The following is a 15,453-nucleotide window of genomic DNA, read 5'->3' on the forward strand; positions in this document are numbered from 1 at the left end:
TGATTTATGTGCATGTGTGTATGCTATATTCATGAGCTGTGTATGCTATATTCATAAACACATATGTGTGTGCTATCTATATTTCATGTGCACATATGTGTGCTATATTCATACATGTGTGTGCTATATTCATGTACACATGTGTGTGTGTGAGGGGAGCACTTCCTTTGTGGACATGTGTGGAGGTTAGAGATTGACGTCAGGTTGTCTTTAGTCACTCTTCTGTCTCACTTTTTGAGACGAGGGCTTTCACTGCCTGGAATCCATCACTTCCCCTAGACTGATTGGCCAAAGAGCTTCCAGAATCCCCCTGCCTGCGATCTGCTTGTCTCCACACCCCAGTGCTGTGGTCTAAGCGCATATGGCCATGCCTGGCTTTTTACAAAGTTGTGGGGTCAGCTCAGGCCCTCATATTTAAGCAATGAGCACATTACCCACTGAATCATCTCTCCCCAGCCCATGATTGACTCTTTTCTCACTTACTAAACTACATGTAACTCTTCCCATGGTTACAGCAGATACTTCTGGGGGAAGTAGTACATAGACCAGCTACATACCCTGTGTGCTCCTAGCCTTCCCTCCATTTGTTCCAAGGTACTCTTACGCTGTTTATCTCTGTTCAAGATAGACACAACTGATGACCATGAGAATGATTACCAACCACATAAGGCTTTCATTTTAACAAGAGTTCAAAGGCTTACAGGAAGATGGCATAGGAATCACAGAAGAGGCATCATCCAATAAGAGGGAAGAATTTGGAGAAGCAGAGAGGTTTTTTGGAGTCACTCAAAGCATACCTCATATAGGTAGGTGCTTCTTGGTACAAAATTAAATCATCTTTTAAAAAATGTGTGATAGTATAGCCACTTTGGAAGATGGTTGGCTGTTTCTTACAAAACTAAACATACTTTTACCATATGATCCAGCAATCACATTCCTTGGTATTTACCCAAATGAGATGAAAACATATCCACACAAAAATCTGCACATGGATGTTTATACCAACTTTATTCATAATTGCCCAAATCTGGAAGCAACCAGGATGCTGTCGGTAGGTAAATGAATAAGAAAACTATAGTACATTTAGACAATGGAATACCGTTCAGTGTGTAAGTGATTAAGACATGGAGAACACGTAAATGATGTAAGACAAAGAAGCCAGTCTGAAAGGCTACGTACAATTAGAGTCTAACAACACAACGTTCTTGAAAAAGGCAAAACCACAAAGACCACTTTTATCAGTGGTTGCCAGTAGAAAGAGGGATGCATGGCAGATACAGAGGACTTTGAAGGCAGTGAAGGCATTTTGTAAGATCATGGTGGATGCTATCATTATACATTTGCCCAAGTCCACAGAATGAACATGAAGAGTGAACACAAACATAAGACTGTGGACTTTGGTTTGTAGGTTCATTGCAACAAATGTGCTACTCTGCCGAGACAGGGTGACAGTGAGGGAGGTATACGGACAAGAGGGAATGCTGAAAACTCCTCTAACCATGGACTATTAAAAACAGGAATAAACAGTATGGAATGAGAACAGCACCTGTAAAATATCTGTGGTGACTGGGGAAAAGCAGCCTTCTCCATCACCCAGAAATGTCCCTGAGTCCCAAGCCAGGCACAATAGGTACACACTCCCTGCATCCCACAAAACACTGCATCCTCCTTGTCTGGCACAGGGCCTGACATTTGGTGGTGCTGACTGCCGGTGTGCACAAGAAGTGAGTCAGAACACGTGGCAACTGGTTGGCTGCCAGGCAGCCTGCTTGACTCCAGTCTGGCTCTGTACACCTCGTGCAGTGTGCTCCTCAGGTGGCGCCCTCAGCATCACTGATGCCTGCTGCTCCAGGGGATGTGTTCAACCATGAAATGGGGCGTAATCCCCGGGGTGCGTGGAGTTCTTCACGACGGGTGAGTTGAAAAGGAGAGTCCTTTTCCTGGTGATAGCATAGGATGGGGAAATTATACACTATGGTAGCATTCTTGATTGACTGAAATCTTTCTGGAAAGAGAAAATATTACGCTAGCCAGTGGGGAACTAATGAGGCTGTATGTTAGTTCTAGTTCTTCCACTCTCTGGCTGAGAGAAAGCGAGCCGATCTGCAAATGCAGCTAGCCTGCTGCTTTGTGAACAGAAAGAGCACACACTTGGCGTGGTGATATCTGTATTCTCTTTGTCATTGTGACTTAGCAAATCCCTGTGGCAAAGGAACTGCTTTCAGACATCAGGGTCTGTACCTTCTCTGAAGCAAGACATCATCAGCTATTCCTACTATGATTTCTTTCATTGTCTTGTTTAAACTAATTGTCATGCACAATGATTTTTATTTTATCATGGTGCTGGTGCTCTGTGTACCCCATCCTGACCACTGTGGGCCTTTCACTTCAGGCTGCTTCTTCTGTGATCCTTGCTGTTGGGGTCCAGCAGAAGTCAGAGAGCCAGAGGCATGTCTTCCCAGGCTTTTCCCACTGTATTGGCTCCCTAGGGCTACCATAGACAATTACCACAAGTTAGGTGACTTAAAACAATAGGAACTTGCTATGTTCACAGACCTGGAGATCAGAAACTGGAGATCAAGCTGTTAATGGTTCTTGGCTCTTCCTGGAGGCTTTCAGAGAGATTCCATGCCATATCTCTGAGCCTCTGGTGCCTGTTGGCAACCTCCAGCAGTCCTTGGCTGGTAGTCACATCAGTCTCTGCCTCCATCTCAGATTTCTTTTCCCTGTGTGTGTCTGTGTTTTAAATATCCTTTCCGCCTCTTAGAAGATCACAAGTCCTACCTATTCACAGTAGAGTATAGTTGTAGTCAAAGCTACTTTAGAGGATGAGGCAGGAGGATCACTTGAAATCAGGAGTTCTAAGACCCAGTTATGTATTGAGATTTCCATCTTAAGACAAAAGCAAAACCTCCTCAAAACCAAAATCCAAACCACTAATGGTGTCCTTAAATCCAAGATGATACCATTTTAGATCTAAATACATTTAAAAGATCTTATTTCCAAATAAGCACATATTTACAGGTACCAAGCACTAGATGTTGGGTGTCTTTCAGGGGTCATAATTTCCTCTCCAATCACAGTTCTTCTTCCTCCTAATTTAACTTTTTATAGATTCTTTGTGAATTTCACATCATGCATTTCGATTCCACTCATCTCCCCATCCCTTTACATCCACCCTCTGCCAAGATAAAACCTCCTCCCAAGATAAAAACAAAATGAAATTTAAAATAAAAGAAAAAAATCTTGTCAGGGAAGCTGTAGTGTGACACATTTTGAGTCACACAGTGTACCCTTTAGTCCATACATCTTTACTTGCAAGTGTTCATTGCCATGAGTCATTGGTCTAATTTGAGGTTTCTGGTTTCTACTACACTATTGATATTAGGCCCTCACTGAGACTCCTTATGGATATCCTGTTGTTGTCCTGTGTCATGGAGACCTGGGTCTGCAGGACTGGCCACTTCATGTGCTCTAGTAGATCACAGATGGGATGGATGTTGGGATGGGCCAAATCATAAGCCTGGTTCTGGGCCTGGGTGGTTGCTGGGTTGGTCAGCCCACCAGCTCTTCCCCATCCTCACCACCAGGGTGAGCTCTCCAGCACCACCCCCAAGACTATCTCACATCCTGGGGTTGACTCACCCACACCGACACCACCAGGGCCAGCTCTACTGTATTGCCCAGGCAAGGTGCAGGGGCCACTCTCCAAAGTGCTGCGCCTGGTGAGAGGCAGGGCCATCTCTCTCGCTCTCCCGACCTCAGGGCCAGTTCCCCTACCGGCCACAGGCTATGAGAGGGGGGCATCTTTCCCTTGCCCTCACCACTGCATGGAAGATGAGGCATGTAGGGACAGCTCTCCCACTCTGATGAGGGGCGGAACCAGATCTCACACACTCTCAGGGCTCGCTCACCTACATCCCTGCCAGCAGGGTCAGCTCAACTGTGCTGACCAGGTGAGGTGCAGGGCCAGCTCTCCAGAGTGCGGCAGGGGGTGAGGTGCAGGGCCAGCTCTCCCATTTTCATGACCTCAGGGCGAGTTCTCCTACTGGCCACAGGCAGTGAGGGGTGGGGGTGGAGATCCAATCACAATTGTTATTGGTAATACTGATTCCTCTTTTCTGTCCTCTTTGCTCCAGGATTGGTCATTTCTCCCCTCTACTAGCTAGACTATGAATGCCTAACAGACCCTATAATAAGGAACTGAGTTATTGAATATATTTCTACTCATTACTTCTAACACACACACACACACACACACACACACACACACACACACGCGCGCGCGCGCGCGCGCGCGCGTAACATGAAAATTAAATTGATATTCCTGGAAAATAATTAGAAAGACATAACAGACATTCTGGATATAGAATTCATAAGAATATAAGCCAGGCCTCTGAGCTCTCCCCACATCTATGTTAGGATGTCCATTGGTTGACACTGACATGTCTATTGAACAAGGGTGTCTTCCGTGTTCCACTCATGTTTAGTCAGCCAGGCTGGTGATATTTTGTGGGTGTAGCTTCTGACATTCTTAGGAGACACATCTCACAGAAAACTCCCTGTTCCTCTAGCTCTGACGATCTTTCCACCCCTTCTCCCACGGTGACCCCTGAGCCTGAGGTGCAGGGATTATACTGCAGGTGCGTTCACTCAGACTGGGAACCACAACTGTATTTCGATTGGCTGTTTTCTGTGATGGCCTCTGACTGTTACAAAAAGAAGTTTCCTTGATGAGGGGTGAGGACTCCATTCACCTGTGGGTATAAGGACAAACATTTAGAATGTAGTTAGGGATTATGTTGTTTAGTACAATGGTGGTTGTAGGTTCTCCTCCAAGATCCGTGACTTCACAGCCCCACACAGAGAACTACAGGCCACCAGGGAATGCTGAGAGGGGGAGAAACAGTCTCACAGGAGGAAGAACATGCCAACTGGCCATCTAACACCAACTTGTCAGCCTTGAAAACACATGCATACAAGTAACGTTATACAGACTGAGCAGGCGGTACTTATGCATTTAACTATATATGTGTGTCTATAACAACAATTAATTTTAAAATAGGACATTAATTTGAAAAATAAATTAAGGAGAGTTATATCAGAGGGTTTGGAAGGGGGAAAAGGAAGGAGAGATGATTTAATTATATTTTAACTTCAAAAAATTAAGAAATAATATAAGCCAGATGTCAAGGCGAAGAATAAATTTCATGCTTTTCTCCAATGAAGGGACAACCTTATGTTCACTTTTACAAAGCCATTCCTCAGAGCTTGCTTACTTGTTACAGTTTTGTATGAAAATAAAAGGGGTTATTATCATTTTCTTAAACATTAGTTTTGTTTGTTTGTTTTTAAAGGACATGTAGCAGAAGTTTCTCCAGTCCCACCTGGCCCTGAGGTCCTGTGGCCACTTATAAAATAATCACTCAAAGGCTTATATTAATTACCAACTGTATGACCTATGGCTCAAGCTTTTTGCTAGCTAGCTCTTATAACCCATTTCTATTAATCTATAAGTTTTCATGTGACTGTGGCATTATCAGTCTGCTGGCATCTTGCTGCTCCTTAGGTGGTGGCTGGGGTCTCTCCTAACTCTCCTTTCTCCTCTCACTCTCTCCCTCGGATTTTCCCATCTGGCTCTATCCTGCCTTGCCATAGGCCAATGCAGCTTTATTTACTAACCAATGGGAACAGCATATATTCACAGCATACAGAAAGACATCCATAACAAGGACACTTTTGAATTCTGTGTCATCTCTAAAAAGCAAAAATAGAAGTATTTATAGCGCCGGGCGGTGGTGGCGCACGCCTTTAATCCCAGCACTCGGGAGGCAGAGCCAGGCGGATCTCTGTGAGTTCGAGGCCAGCCTGGGCTACCAAGTGAGTTCCAGGAAAGGCGCAAAGCTACACAGAGAAACCCTGTCTCGAAAAAATCAAAAAAAAAAAAAAAAAAATAATAATAATAATAATAAAGATTTTAAAAAAAAAAAAAAAAAAAAAAAGAAGTATTTATAGCTTGAATTTATATTTTAAATTATATTTAGAATCATCTGGAATTTTTTTTAAACAAAGGCACTGAGTTTGTGTTCTATTCTTGATGTACTGAAATAAACCAGCCATAGCTTATTATGATATGAGTATTTTTATACCAAATCTCAACACACAGGGATTAACATGAATATTTCGAGTCGTCTTGGTTTGGGTTCTGTATTACTTTTATTAATGTGATAAGATACCATGACCAAATGCAACCTAAGGAAGAATGAGTTTATTTGGGCTTATGGTTCTAGAAGGAGAGTCCATAATTGAAGGTGGTGGTGGTAGCAGCAGGCAGCTGGAGCAGGAAGTTGAGAGATCACATCTTCATCTACACCCAGAAGTCAGACAGCCAACTGGGAGTGGGATGAGGCTATAAAAATCTCAAAGCCCCATGCTCAGTGGCATATTTCTTCCAGCAGGTCTCCATCTCCTAGAGGTTCCATAACCTCCACAGACAGTGGCACCAACTATGGACCACGTGTTCACACACATGAGCCTCTGGGAGAGCATCTCTCATTTTAACGACCACAGCTTTCCACAGAGCATACCCTGAAATAAGAATGTGAAGATGAAGAAAGAAGATTTTGGAGAAAGGTGGTACTGAAGATGGAGTATGACTCAAGGAACAGAAGGGAACCAATGAAGAATTTGTCATCAACTGATACCGTTTCTCACAAGTGGAACACAATCCCAGCAGGATTTTTTTTTTTTTTTTTTTTTTTTTTTTTGGACTGTAGGACTGACTCCCCGATTAAGAAGTGAGGAAGGAATCTGGACTTACTTCCCCACCACCCCCTGTTTCTCTCTCCTACCTTTGGTTGAAAGTTGCTTCTGAGGACGTGGATGCTCCAGCATGTTAGGTTCATCCTCCAAGTAGTTATTTTGATTCTTGAAGAAAGTTGGGGTTTTTATGGTGAACATGTTGGCCTGTACAGGAATATAATAAGGGTCCAAGTAAGGCACTGTCTTAGTTACTGTTCTATTGTTGTGAAGAAACACCAAGACCAAGGAAACTTATAGAAGAAAACGTTTAACTGGGAGCCTGCTTGCAGCTTCCGAAGGTCAGCCCATGATCATCATTGTGGGGTATGTGGTGGCAGGCCGGAAGACATGAGAACTACATCTTGATCTCAGATAGCAGAGAGAGAGGGGTGTGGGGAAGGAGATTATGACTGGGCCTGGCATGGGATTTTGAAACCTCAAAGCTCACTCCCAGTGACTCACCTTCTCCAACAAGGTCATAACTACTCCAAGGCCCCACTTCCTAATCCTTTCCAAACCTTCCACCAATTGGGGACCAAACATTTAAACATATGATCCTATGCGAGGAGTCATTCTTATTCAAAACACAGCATTCCACTCCCTGGCACCCATAGGCTTGTAGTCATATCATAATGCAAAATGCATTCGGTCTGACTTCAAACATACCCATAGTCTTTCAATCTTAAGATTGTTTCAAAGTCCAAAGTCTCTTCTGAGACTCACGGTAATCTCTTAACTACAACCATCTATAAAATCAGAAAGCAGATCACACATGTCTAACATACAATGGCACAGAATATACCTTACCATTCCCAAGGGAGAAAAGGAAGTGTAGTGAGGGAATACTGAGCCAAAGAAAGATTAAACTCCAGCATCTCTATGTCAGTATCCAAGAACGTTAGACGAGTCTGTCCTTCAGGTTTGCTGGCTACAGCACACTTCTCTCTCTTCCAAACCCAGCCTGCAGCTTTCCTTAGCAGGTTTCCCATGGCTCTGGTGTCCCCAACATCTTGGAGTCTCAAATACAACCCAGGTTTTACCTTCACACAGCTTCAGACAACGGCCTCTCTGGGCCTCTGTTCAAGGACTCCTGTGCTATGCCTGTTCTTGGCTGCTTTCCTTAACCATAGAGGAAGGTTCCACAACCCCTCTCTTGAACCCTTCTTGACTCTTTATCCAGAACCTCATGGGCAAAGCTACCAAGTTCTTCTGCTTGCTGGGTCTAGAACCCAGCCCCCTCCTTGAATTACATTTGCATAAGCTTTCTGTTGTTAATGGTTTCCTTTGCTGCTTAGGCATTCTTTTAATTCCTTTTCACAAGTTGCAAGCTTAGCTGGGTGGGGTCTTGTTGCTCAATTAGGCCTTTCTTTAAACTTTTTTTTCCCTTGAGCATAGGCTTTGGCTCCAACATTATATTTTCAGGTGCTCTTTTTCTCCCCAAGCTGTACAGTTTGTATTTCTCTTTGCCCAGTGTAGAGTTTGAATGTATTTGGGCCCCATAATCTCATAGGGAGTGGCACTGTTAGGAGGTGTGGCTTTGTTGGAATGGGTATGGCCCTGTTGGAGGAAGTGTGTCATTGTGGGGGTGGTCTTTGATGTTTCTTATGCTCAGGATACTGCCCAGTGAGTCACTCAACTTCCAGTTGCCTGCAAGATGTAGGAGGACATTTGCCATTTCTCCAGCACAATGCCTGTCTACACGCCACCATGCTCCCTGCCATGATGGACTGAACCTCTGAACTGTAAGGCAGACACGACAATTAAATGTTTTCTTTCTAAGAGTTGCTGGGATCATGGTGTCTCTTCACAGGAATAATAACCCTAAGACACCCAGCTTGCTCCCTTTCATTGTAGATTTGTACAAGAGTGATCACTAATCACCACATGACACAGTCAATACTAGACTGTCGTGAAATCGCTTCTGTCAATGGCATCAATCCCAAACACTTCAGTTTAGCCTCAGGCAGAATTTTAGGACAAGGGCAAAACCAGCCACATTCTTTGCCAAAATAGTACAAGAATGGTGTCTTGGCCACTTGCTAATATTCTTTGAAATCTCTTGAGCTGGGCCCCATGGTTCACATCACAATCAACATCACTGTCTTCAACGCTCTTATTAGGATGACTCATTAACCCTTGGTTAGAGTGCTTAATTGACTTTCTAGTTCAAAATGCCTCTAAACAACAGCATGATCAGGCCTGTCGCAGAGATACAAGCTTCTGTCTTAGTTGTGTTCTATTTCTGTGAAGAGACACCATGACCAAAGAAAACATTTAACTGGAGGCCTACTTATAGCTTCAGAAGGTTAGTCTATGAGCACAGCCAACAGGTAGGCAGGTGCTAGAGAAGTAGCTAAGAGCTACATCCTGATCCTCAGTAATCAGGCAGGGGGGAGGGAGAGAGAGAGCGGGGGAGAGGGGGAGGGAGGGGGAGAGGGAGGGGGAGACTCTGACTGGGCCTGGCATGAGGTTTTGAAACTTCAAAGCTCACTCCCCGTGACCCACTTCCTTCAACAAGGCCACACCTCCTAATCCTCCCCAAACAGTTCCACCAACTGGGAACCAAGCATTCAAACATATGAGACTATGGGGGCCATTCTCATTCAAATCACCACAGACACCAAGAACATTAATTTAATGTCACTAAAGAAAAAGGAAGTTAGATTATATTATATACCCCAAATTCTTCTTTCCTTCTCTGCCCTCACCCGGCAGTGTGATTTCCTAAGCTACTGACCCTGGGTTTTCAGTGTAACTTGTGATATGGAATGTGAGGTTAAAAGATGTAAGATGATGTAAGAGTTGACATTTTTGATGATTTATATGATTTGGTTTGACCTCCTTGGGCTGCATTATCTATGCTTTTAACTAGAGTTCCATAGTTGGATTCAATTTAACACTTACATGGTCTGAAATTTTTTATATACAAATAAGTTATGCAAAATATAGTTATTGCAGAATTTATTGTAGAGGTAAAATTTAGAAAGAAGAGAAGAAAGGTGAATAAAAGTTATGAAGTTATAGCATATTCTTACTATGGAATTTTTGTGATGTCTTTACATGAAAAGATATGAATAGTGTAAACCAGAAAAAGCAATTTCCAGAACTATAGATGATTCCATTCTTGTAGCAATGAAAATTATAATTATTCATAGTTAAAGATACATATTTGCATCTTTATTATATACACAGAGGAAAAAAGCTGAATGCAAAGAGAATCTCTGGCCACTGCAGTAAAGAAAAGGAAACCTTTGCTGGCAGATTCTGAAATGCTGTGCATGGATGCGTGCATAAGATATTAATGAATGAAAGACACAAAATGACAATAATAGCCCTTTTCCTTTTCTTTGTACCAGCTTCCATCCTGCTGATAACTGTTTCCTGTGTTCATTTGCGAAGCTCTTGCAATGCATACAGCCACCTCATATATGCATCTATTTATCTTCCCTCTTCACTGTCAGAACTGATTCCTCTGCCTCTTGAGAAGGCTGAGCTACCTATTGTCCTCACAGAGGCATTATAGTCCACCATCTGAACTTCGATGTTAGGCAAGTTGTCCAGCATTTTACTTTTGCAAAGGCAATAAAGCAAAACCATTCTTGAGAATACATTTTTGCTAATCATGCCCAGCTTAATCTATCAGGTAAGCTTCTGTCAAAGGGATTGTTGGTAGGAGATATTCATTTTATACTAAAGGTCACAGCAATATCTATTTCCACCAGAAATTTGTGAGAGCAATTCCTTTGGGCTTGTAACATTGGGCATCATCCTTTTTTTTTTTTTTTTTTTTGGTTTGGTTTGGTTTGGTTTTTTTTTGAGACAGAGTTTCTCTGTGTAGCTTTGCATCTTTCCTGGAACTCACTCTGTAGCCCAGGCTGGCCTGGAACTCATAGAGATCCTCCTGCTTCTGCCTCCCAAGTGCTGGGATTAAAGGTGTGCGCCACCACTGCCCAGCTGGGCATCGTCTTATAGCTATGTTTGTCAATCTGAGAAGCAAGAAAAAAAATCCCTTTGTTCACAGTTTTATTCAATTAATAGTGAGTGAGGTCATGTTCATTTTTCTCAGAGGCCTTGAACCGTTCTCCTGGATTGGCGGTCCCTTTCACAGTGACTTGTAACGGTTCTTTTGATAACTGAAGAAGTTTGACACTCTATCATTCATTTTGTAGATACAATGTTCCAGTTTGTCATTAGTCTCTTGGCTTGGGGGCATTTTTCCCATGCAGCTTTTTGAAATACTGTATGAACAAATACATTGATAGTATTTTTGTAACTTCTGATTTTGTTCTTAATTTAAAACAATTTCTTCATCACAGAAGATAAATTCTTGTGATTTAAAGTCTTTTATGCTGAAATCATTAATCTGCCCAAGCACTAATTTTAGTGGGGAGAGAAATATTTACTTTTAACGTTGGAAGCATTTTTACTGTGAGTTTTCTAAAATGAGTATGCATTTGCTTCTATAATTTAAAAATTTCAGTAAATCAAAGAAGACAAATAAGTCATTATGACCCAAAGGATGGAGCCTGGAGACAGAAAGAGCAGGCTACTTTAACAGACGTGTTTATCCAGTACATTGACCAGCTGTAATTTTCCAGGTGCTGGGTCCTGATGACATAATACAAGCCCGAATTCAACAACTGACAACGGCAATTAGGAGGAGAAGCCCTGATGGAAGTGTTTTAGAACTATCACCATGACAACGAGGGCCCGAGCCGTCACTATGGCGGCACAGTGCTTGAATGATGACTGGAGAGAGAGTGTGACACTGTTGGTGAGGATGTCGAAAAAGATGCACAGGCAGGGTGCAGATGTTTCAAAATTATGCTTGTGCTTGTCAAACCGAAGTCACTGCTCCCCCTTTCCTTAGTGTTCTCTTTTGGGAAACCTAAAGACAGTCTGTGCAGATTAAAAGCAAGTATGACTTTACGAAGTCATTGTTACTCATGGCTGTCCCAGCTAGGGAACAACGAATCACCTTTGACTCAGGGAATTATCATGCAATAAAGCACATATTACATATGCAGTGTTCTTGTGCCCTGAAGCTCTGCCTATGCTGTTTATTGGAGAGCCTGGGGCTTTTTGTTTGCTTGTTTATTTAAACAGGATTTCTCTGTGTAGCCCTGGCTGTCCTAGAACTTGTTCTGTAGTTCAGGCTGGCCTCCAACTCAGAGATCTGCCTGCTTCTGTCTCCCAAATGCTGGGATTAAAGATGTGTGTCACATTTTCTTTCTACAGCCACCATAAAGATTTCTGTCCAACATTTAAATAAAAAATTTACGTGTGCTGCTTGGTTTCAATGGTGAAATTTGACCAGGATTTGGCTGTAGCACACCACACTGCCTCAACTTGTATTAGAGGAATCTGTGAGAAGCGTGACTGGCTATATATACATATATTAGGCTTCACAGTGGAACATCGGAGTTCTTGGTGAACTCCAGAGCAAGGCTGCCCGGGCTGAAGCACAGCTCTACCAGTTACTAGGTGTGCACTGGTGGAGAACTTCATGTCCCACGACTCCGTGTGGACTAGGGATGATGATAATATAACCTACTCCACTAGGTTGTGGTGAGTAAATCGATCATTACCAAAACCCACACAGCTGGTTTTCTATGTCGGGGCGGGGGTTGGGGGTGGGGTGGGGTGGGCGGAGAAGGTCCTCCATCTACAGATTCAATCAACTTGAGGTTTAAAAAGTATTTTAGAAAATTGCCTGTACTGAGTAGGAATAATTTGGCTTCTTTCTCCTGTCTCATTGGTGCAGTGAAGACTTGGGACACTTCACTGAGTAAAGCGTGAAGACGGTAGGCTCCCTTATCTCACTCTACATTTTAGAAGAAATGTTCTCACTTTGTCCCAACTCACTGGCTATAGGTGATTTCCATTTAGCCTTTATTATGGTGAAGTATGTTTCTTCTATTCCTAGTTTCTTCAAGGCTTTTATCACGAAAGCATGTGAAAATTCATCAAAGTTCTTTTAGGCATCAACTGAACTAAATATATAATTTCTGTCCTTAAGTCTACTTATGTGCTGTACTAAATTCATTGACCTGCATACGTTAAACCAACCCCTGCATCCTTGGAATGAAACCAACTTGGTCATGGTGTATGATCTTCTTAAAAGTAAATAATATTTTACTTCTTATTTGAGAACTTCATACATTTATACAATGTAGTTTGATCATATTCAACTCACTCCTCGCCTAGCTCCTCTCAGATTCACCCCACCCCTTCTAAATTCCCTATCTTCTATTTTTAAAAAAATAGCTCACTGAGTCCAACTTATGTTGTGGATACACTAATAAGTGTGGGACAAGGGACTGGAATGTGGTTGACCTACCAGAGACCCCGTCCTTAAAGAGAACAGACTCTTCTCCCAAAGCCAACTGTCAGTAGCTCCTTAGCTAGGGGTGGAGGCTCACGAGTCCCTCCTCATCACTTGCTTGGATGTTGACTGCCTTGATCTGGTGTGCGCAATCACAGCTGCTGTCGAGTTCATGAGTGCAGTGGTCCTGTCATATCCAGGTGACGTTGCTTGCTTCTGTCTTCCCTGACCTGTCACTCTTACAGTGTTTCCCCTACTTCCACAACGATCCTGGAGTCTTGGAATGAGGGGGTGTGGTACAGGCGTCCCATTTGTAGCTGAGCATGCCACAGACATTTTCTCTGCACTTTGATTGGTCATGAGTTTCTCTGTTGATCTACTTCACAGAGATACTTCTCTGGTGAGATCTGAGAGCTATACTAAGCTATTGGTTTAGGAATATAAATTTAAGGGGCAGTTTGATATTGTTTCCATTTAGCAAAATAATAGTAATACGTTCACCACTGGGGCCCACTGTGTGATCTTAATGTGTTCTTGAATTTGATTTGCCAGATTAATTGAGAATTTTTTGTGTGTGTCTAGATTAACCAGGGAAAGTGGTCTAAAGACTCAGTTAGAAAACTGGGTCTACAAACACTTTCAACTCAGTAGCAGGATACAAAAGCAATATACACAAAATGAATAGCTTTCCTATGCACCAATAATGAACATGTGCAAAAGATATCAGAAAAAAGAAATCCCATTCACAATAGCTTTAAAAAAATAAAATTCCTAGGAATAGAGTTAATCAAAGGAGGTGAAGATCTGTACAATGAAAACTTCAAGATGCTGAAAAATGAAGGTGAAGGAGCCACTACTAGAAATGAAAAGACATTTCATGCTCAATGGTAGGTAGAATGAATATCATGACATGGCTACAGTATCAACAGCAGTTTACACATTTGGTATATAGTCACCAACAAAATCTCATTTACATTCTTCACAGGATTAGCGAAGACAATCCTAATATTCTTATGGAAACACCAAGTACCCTAAGCAGCTAAGACATTCCTTAGCAGAAAGGACAATACTGGAGGTGTTACATCTGATCTCAAATTATATTACAGAGCCATAGTGACAAAATCACCATGGTCCTGGTACAAAAAACATGCAGAGTGATAGATCAGAGGACTCAGAAATAAGGCCACAGAGCTATAACAACCTATTTTTTCAAATTATTTTTATGTGTGTGTTTTGCCTACACATATCCCTGTATCATGTGCATGCTTGGTCCCTTGGAAGCCAGAGGAGGGCAGCAGATCTCCTGGAATAGGAGTTATAGACAGTTGTGAGCCACCATGGGGATGCTGGGAATCAAACCCAAGTCCTCTGACTTTTCTTAACCACTGAGGCAACTTATTTTTGACAAAACAATTAAAACATATATTTGAGAAAAGAAAACCTATTGAATAAATGGTGCTGGGAAACTGTATTTCCATATATAAAAGAGCGAAAGACCCATCTCAGCCTTCCAAAAAAGCAATTCTAAATGGATCAAAAAAACCATAATGTAAGACCTGGAACTTTGAAGGCTAGAGGTAAACACAGATGGAACAACTCAAGATTTAGACACAGGCGAGGACTTCAAACAGCATAACATGAAATTGAGCTCCAGCACAGCAGAGAAAACAACCACCAGAGTGACGAGAGCTGTGAGTCTAAACATTTCTTGATGGGGTCTTCACCAACTACACATCCAAAGGGGACTAGTGTCGCCTAGATAATGAATTGTAAAAACTAGAACCACCCCCCTCCAAGTCAGCCAATCATTAAATGGATTAATAATCTGAATGGGCAGTGTAAGCCCCTCAAGCCACAGGAGTGGCCAGGCCCCTCCCCCAGGACCCCTAACTGCCAGGTTCCCCCCCCCAGAATACTCTAACTGCCCCAACTGACATCCCACCAATCTCCATCCCAGAAAGCTCCACCCTGAGAAGTTCCACTCCCTTCCCAAGAAGCTCTATATAAGCCCTCTACCCTGCTCAGTTTGCTGCTGTTTCTTGCCCGAGCAGAGGCAGCCACCCTCCTGGCTTTTTCCCTCCCAGTAAATCTCTTGTGTGAGGTTTGTTGTGTGGTGTGACTCTGTGGTATTCTTTGGCTCCCGGCTGTCTGGATACCTTTCCATCTAAGCTGTGATGCTTACAGGCAGTCCTGGGAAGAAGAAATGTAAATGGCGAATTGTGTACTTTAAAAAGCATTCAATATCCTTTGTTATCAGGGAAATACAATGAAAACTGCTGTGACATTCCATCTCAGCCCTGTCAGAAAGGCTATCATAAATCAAACAA

The 15,453-nt window shown here is 42.6% G+C and overlaps 1 long non-coding RNA gene across 1 annotated transcript; it reads right to left on the reverse strand.

The window, feature by feature from the left end:
• Nucleotides 1-991: 991 nt before the first annotated feature.
• Nucleotides 992-15,013, reverse strand: LOC121821337 (uncharacterized). The gene is made up of 3 exons (XR_006062091.2): nt 13,142-15,013; nt 6,852-6,966; nt 992-4,757 (listed from the first exon to the last, which is right to left on the reverse strand). It is a non-coding gene; the product is annotated as an uncharacterized LOC121821337 (long non-coding RNA).
• Nucleotides 15,014-15,453: the final 440 nt, after the last annotated feature.

Source organism: Peromyscus maniculatus, chromosome 11, assembly GCF_049852395.1.
Source record: "Peromyscus maniculatus bairdii isolate BWxNUB_F1_BW_parent chromosome 11, HU_Pman_BW_mat_3.1, whole genome shotgun sequence".
NCBI classification, from domain to species: Eukaryota; Metazoa; Chordata; class Mammalia; order Rodentia; family Cricetidae; genus Peromyscus; species Peromyscus maniculatus.